The sequence below is a fragment of the Oryzias melastigma genome, linkage group LG9 (assembly GCF_002922805.2).
Source record: "Oryzias melastigma strain HK-1 linkage group LG9, ASM292280v2, whole genome shotgun sequence".
NCBI classification, from domain to species: domain Eukaryota; kingdom Metazoa; phylum Chordata; class Actinopteri; order Beloniformes; family Adrianichthyidae; genus Oryzias; species Oryzias melastigma.
In genome coordinates, this window is record NC_050520.1 from 20475371 (window position 1) to 20482644 (window position 7274).

Here is a 7274-nt window from a genome sequence, read left to right on the forward strand (position 1 = left end):
TCCAGCATCACATCCTCTGCTCTCCATTGCCTGAGACATTCATTGAGCACGCTGTCAGTTGGGGCCTTGAGCTGGAGTTGGTACTTGTAACTGTCCTCAATGTCTGCTATTGTTCCTTCTGGGAGTGAGACGCTTTCTGTGTGGACTACCTTGCCTCTCTTTGTTACCATCCGACTGCATCTCTCAAGCCCAAATGACATCCCAATGTCAGCACTGCAGAGCCTGGTGGTGTGGATCAGGGAGCCCATGTCCTGCTCCCTCTTAGCGTATCGCTTGATGTCATCCATGTGGAGGAGGTGAGTGATGGTGGCCCCATTTCTGAGTTGGTATCCATAGCCAGACTTATTGATTATGTGGCTGAGGGGGTTCAGATCTATGCAGAACAGCAGTGGGGACAGAGCATATCCTTGGTATATACTACATTTGATGGACACTTGTGCAATTGGCTTGCCATTGGTTTCAAGGGTGGTTATCTATAACTTTATTGAGCTTCCTGTGAAGGCTCTTAGAGTCCTGTTGATGTTGTACATCTCCGAGCATTTAGTGATCCAGGTGTGTGGCATTGAGGCTTTCTTGTAATCAATCCAGGCTGTGCACAGGTTGGTGTGTCGTGACCGGCAGTCTTGTGTTACTGTTCTGTCAACCAGGAGTTGGTGTTTGGCTCCTCTGGAGTCTCTACCAAAGCCCTTCTGTGAGTTGCGCATGAATTGATCCATGTTTCTATGTATTTTGGTTGCAGTGATGCCTGACATGAGCTTCCACGTTGTGGAGAGAGATGGGACTGCATCCTAATCCTTCTGGATCAGGATTGTTCGCCCTTCTGTTAGCCATTCAGGGTGAGACCCATCTCTTAGCATCTGGTTCATTCGTGCTGCCAGGTGCTCACGGAGTGCCATGAGTTTCTTAATTCAGAAGGCATGTATCATGTCACGGCCCGGTGCTGTCCAATTCTTCATACCTGAGACTCTTTCTCGGATGTCTGCCACGGTGATGGTTACTGGGTTCTGTTCTGGGAGGTTGCTATGTTCTTTACTCGGAGAGTCCATTGAGCATTGCTGCTACGTGCTATCTCTTTCTCTCTAATACTTTTCCTGTATCTTTCAGTTTCCAGCCTTGGTGGGTCTGCTCTGCTGCTTTGACCCTACCACTGAGTGTACACTTTCACAGGTTGATTTGAGAACAGCCTGTTTATCCGTCTGGCTTTATTGTCTCTTGTGTACTTCTTTAGGTGGCTGGTCAAGCCCAGAAGTCTTTGTTTGGTGATTTCCAGTTCTTCGGGTATGGACATCTGGCTGTATCTCTCTTACACTTGCTTTTTCATTGCACCTCTTTTTGCCTCTGTCATCTGACTCACTTCACTACAAGCTACCTGGATTTTAGCCTCCAACAGATGCTTCCATGGTGAGTATTGTTCTCTCCCATGAATGATTTATAGCCAAGCAATAATTGATTCAATTGATTTCCACCATGTGTCAAAGTGTTCTTGGGCAAAACATTAAACCCCACATTTCCTCTGGTGGAAGGTTGGCTCCAGTGTTCGGCAGTGGAGCTGCCATCAGCATGTGAGCGTGTGTGTGAATGGGACTGTTATTGTAAAGCACTTTGGTTCTCCAAGAAAGGTAGAAAAGTTCTATACAAGTATGCACCATTTACCACTGTGTAATGGTCTGTGCTTGGGAGAAGGCAGAAAAGTATTTTGTGATCTACTAATGACATAGTGTATACTATGAAGTAATTTTCTACCTTCCTCTGTATAGAGCATAATATGTTCTACACTCCATTTACTATTCATGCCAATGTATTTAAAACAAAATAACTTGGCTGTCCAGCTGTGGTCTCATTTAATAAAGAAAAAAAACAAACAAAAACTGCCTAAATCTATATAAAAAATACTGGTCCCATAAACATTGTTCATCTCTTGGTACATATGGTAAAGCAAACCCACACCATCACACTAACACCACCATGCATGACTGGTACTCCAGTGCTGTTTATCTGAAATCCTGTATTAGTTTGAGTCCAGATGCAGCCGCAGATGCTCCATCCAGAGCGTTTGTTGTCCCATTCTGTCAAATGTGAAAGTCTTTGTGCTGTTTTTGCTCAGCAGTGTCTGTAGATGTATGCTCACCCTGAAGGTTTTGATTGTTGAATCTATTGAACTGTTGTGTTTTTTGACTCATTTTGTTCTGCCAGTCTCTCCTGGGAAGATTTTTTACCATCAGTGGCTGCAGAAATGTCTGTAATTCTTTGTAGAAGTTTTTCCTCATCTATCCCTGCTTTTCTGTAGAAGGCAGAACGAAGTGTTTGTTCTGAAATATCTGTATAAGAACACACAGACAGTGTGATGTCTTAAGCACGTGAAGGTTATCTTCAGAGTCTGCAGGTCTGCTGGCATCCAGCAGCATGTCGCAGCCTCTGAAGGAACACACAGGTACACTTGTAGTGATTATTACACATTTAGTGGTTAGTGTGAATGTGAGTCTTAATTACAGCCTCTGACAGCAGATCAGAGCAGCTTTAAACTGCTTCAAAACAGTTCCTCCTTCTTTGAAATATGAACAAGCCCCCTCTCTGCTAATCTGTGTTTGCAAGGCCATCAAAGGTGTTTAACCCCTTTGTGTTTGTGTCTGATGTGGTCGTGTCTGCACAAACAGGCAGGAAACTCTGGAAGCTTTGAATCTCTACGGCTCATTCATGAAAAAAGGCTTAAATCATTTAAATGAGTGTCGCAGCATTAACTCCAGCTAATATCACCACAAACACATACATTTGTATCACACACTGCTTTCAACATGTGTGAGCAGGCACACAAACAACTGCTGATGGAAGATCATGTCCATAGAGCTGTTTTCTCTGGTCTTTCTTGTCAACATTTTCCTATTGAAGAGATTTTGTGTTGATTCTTGGCTTAAATCAAGATTAAAGTTTTAAAAATGTATAAAAATTAGTCTGATTATCCATTCAAACTTTGATTAAGCCTCATAGATTGCTGTTTATACTGCAGTGCTGACTTACCGAGATCATCTTTGATGTGACTGTTCCTAAATGAGTCTCTAGAACCCAGAAGAACTCTCCTCATCAGCAGACACACACGTGCTTCCTGGGTCTCTATTTGATGTCAGCTTAGACGACAGAGTATTGAAACATTAAAATTATAATGAAGATCTATTTTACTTGTAGGTATATTTCAAGAAACTTAAGGACACTGAACAAAACTGATCTGCTGACCGGTTGCTGTAGTGCTGTTGGCATCCTGGACCCTTTCATCAGGAGTTTTGGGGTAAACCTTGACAGGCATTTTAAATTTGACAAACAGGTCAGTGCAGTAATCCAGTCTCGTTTTATCACTTGAGGCTAATCAGAAAAGCAAGACCATATCTCCCATCCCATACTCTGAAACAGCTGCTTTGATCTTTTCCATACAAAATTGGCAAAACTGGCGCTTTTATCCATGTTGACCCCTGAGGTCAGAAGATCAAATGCTTTTTTATCACTTTCTTTTAATTGCTTTTTTAACACATAGTTGAAACATACAAGTGAAATACAGAAAACCGGTAAAAACAAATTTGCTAAAACAAGGATAAAAATACACTGGATTGCCATGGCTCTACAGGTTGGGACCACACAGATGGGACCGCCATGGATCTCACGGACAAACCCACCTGGGGTCCACCAATTCAGCTCAAAGGTAAACCATATGCGGCCCTCGTCGAAATGTTGGCTGGGTTCATGATGGCGTGTTGCTACCTCTTGGCCAGGTCGCCCCTGTAAATGAGATCTTTATCTCAACGGATCTTTTTAACTGGTTAAACAAAAAGTAGTTGTAATCAGAGGTTTTTGTTGTTTTTGGGGATTTTAAATTGTAAAAATTGGAATGCTTTTAATAGGAATATTTTTTGATGGTTTCAAATGATTTTTGATCCTTGTTTATCTTTATTATCCTGCAGGATCAGACACAGTTATGATCAACAGCAAAGAGTATCTACGTCAGAAAATAACAAAACAGTTATTAGTTTTTCTTTATTGTCAGACACGTTGAAATTGTCTGACTTTATCTCTGTTTTCAGTGATTTTGTGAACACAGAAATATAATCAACTTTAACTTCTGCAGATCTACGTCTCATCCCTGTCAGGGAAAGCTAGCGTTAGCATTAGCATCAATCAGAAGAAGAAAATCTGAATGACCTTCATGATCAAACCAGCACTATGACTGGGTTGTCAGAGAGAAATAATCCACAACTGTTTAATATCATCCAGAGGATTTTGGGGAAGCAGCTGTGGAGCATTCTGCAGGAGGAATACTGACATTTGATCTGAGAGGGAAACAATACAACCAGGGAGGACATTTAGAACATAAATATTGTACAAATTTACATTACAATTGGTTCACTTTTATTATATATGTAGTTTCTTTAAACAGCGTTCAGCTGCCAGCTTTGCTGTTCTAAACTAGACATAATACAGTATACTGTATAACTGGAAGTCACTTTACACACTCACCGTTACGTGTGGCGTCACGTGAAAAGAGTCTACCCACCCTATTCGTGTGGCATCTCAGAGCCAATTTGGTCAATTTGATTTTAATTTGATGATCATGTTTGTTTTTGTTGACTTTATAAATATTTTTAGATGTATTTGATGACAGGGCCGTGGTATCACGAGAAAAAGCCTACAGGGCGAATGACTGGGTGTGGGTGCTTGATACCACAAGTATGCGGTATTTCATTGTTTTAAACAATTGTGTATTTTAACAGATGATCACTTGTTTTTTTTATTTTTCCCGGTCATCATTCAGCGGCATGATGTTGTCCTTTTTTATACTGTTCTTAATTATTGCACCAGTTAGTCTGTGTCAGAAGTACAGCAGTGTTTTTAAACCTATTGTTTGGGTCACTTCTGGGTCTGTGGAATTTCTACGTTACATCCGATTGGTTTTAGCATGAGCATGCCGTGCAGTGTTCAGTGATTTTTATTCTCTTTTTATCTGTCCAGTGTTTTCAGCTAGTTGCTGCCTTTTTGGTGTGGGTTTTATTTTGGCTCTGTAACAACAAAGTGGAAAAATATATAAGACCAGAATACCCCTTTTGTGTTCAATTAATATTATTAGTTTACTTGAATACGCCTGTCTTTAATATCTAAACAAGTCATGGTTCCACTTGTGACATCCAGAACAGTCCTTCCCACACAACTCAGGTAATTTTCTGATGAACTCCTGCTTCTCTGCAGAATGTCCTACAAAACAGTCCAAGTTTTCCTTTAATTTTGGCTAAAACCTCATAATCATAATTAAAAGACCACTGGGACAATAGATCAAAAGATAGTCAGAGTGGAACTTTAACTCAGCTGGTTTGGTAAACTACTGTACTTATTTCCTTCTAAAGTAAACAGTTTAGGTATTCTATGTACTTTTAGATAAGAAATGTCCTTGCAGTAATTGTGGGTAATTAAATCTGTAACCTGTCATAACCTGAGGCGATAGTCAGGAAGTAGTTTTATTATCGCTGCTCCAGACTGCAGAAACCAATGAGGTTAATGTCACTGGAGATGGACGCAAAGTTGTTCTCCATATTGGAATGGTAGGGGAGAGTGAGGTAAGTTGAGCCAGTGGGTAAGTTGAGCCACCCCTTTCATCTGGACAACCGTACACATGTTTTGTCAAGTGACCACAAAGTTGGGAAGCACCCATCATTTCAAGACTGCTGTGGTAAAGAGAAGTGCCAGGGATAAGGGGGAAGGCTGTAATGCTCCAAAAACGGTTTTGTCCATGTCAAAGTAGAATTTCAGCATATTGAGTCATTTAACTATCATATTAAAACAAATCTATCTACATCCAAAACTATATGCTGTACATATTGGTCATTTTCTTAAGTGTAAAATAATGTGAACAAGTTTGATAAAGGATAGCTAAAATTTCAGAACCAGACATTTTTTCCAAAATGGTGGCTACGGGGCAAAGTGAGCCAGAGGCTATGGGGTAACTTGAGCCAGTGGTTCAACTTACCCCACAATAAGGTACTGGAATTCAAACTAAGGTTTGGATGTATAAAGTAGTATTACTTGAGTACACTCCGCTCTTTTGGCATTTTTGTAACATGTCAACCACTGCTTGTCATTCATCTTGAGACATTCATGATGTCAACCAGCCCCATCCTGGAACCGCAGTCTGCTCCAGGATGGTGATGCACCAGTTGTTCCAACGTCTCTTCCAGCTGAGCTACCTTCACCAGGCCCTGCACACGCAGTCGGTTCTCTAAGTGACCCTATAACCATGCTGGACATCTACATCCCCTACCTAAAAACCAGCACACCAACAAATCGAAAACGTGAAGACAAGAATCTTGACTGATACACCTGAAAAGCAAGTAATTGAGAGAGATACCATGATGAAAGGAAAAATAAGTCAAAACGGAACAAAAGAACCATCCAAATGTCAGGAAAATGAAAGAGACAAACATGGACAAAAGTTGCAGTGGAGAGCAGCTCTGAGGAAAGTAATGTTGCCGTCCCATTTAAAGATACTTTTAACAATGAGAGTTCCTGTGGTAATGAAGAAAGTGAGCCAGATGTCTCAGATCTGATAGTTGGTGACTTTGTCCTTGTAAAATGAGCATCCAAATGCAGGAGCCACCACTGTCTTGGGCTGGCTGACAGCACTGGAGACAACTAAGCGAATGTCAGATTTTTTAGAAGAATCAGAGGAACCGTGCAGTGAGAAACCCACAAATGTTCTGAAGAAGGTACCTCAACCTCAACAGGGCGGAGGAAGTGCAAGGATAGAGCAACAGTTCATATTCCCCTGTAACTTAGACAGTTGAAATATTAAATAGTTGTTCTTAGGGCTGTAATGAGTATCCGGGTGCTCGGGTATGCACAATCTGCTCCCAAAATTTTGAGTACGGATATTCGCGACGTCCAAGCTCGCTAATTCGCGATCTTTATAAATGTAGTATTAATCTAGGATTTTAAGTTTACAAACTAGAATAAAACCGAAAGAGATGCCGTACTTCCACCGGAAGTAAACACATCTTCGTGTCGATGAAGCTTCCGGTTTTCAAAGTAAGCTGTAAGTAAGTAAGTTAGCGAGATCTTTTTACCGTTCAAAAACTGAGACTGAAGTTCCGCTCACAGACATAACTTCTGAAACAATGAATTAGCTTTAACATCAGAGCTTTAGCTCCAGTGTTTACATTCTTTAGGTTATGATAACTCTTAAACATTTGACGTAATTAACGAATGTAGCCACGAGGGGGCCCAAGCCAGGGTCTCATTGTGCC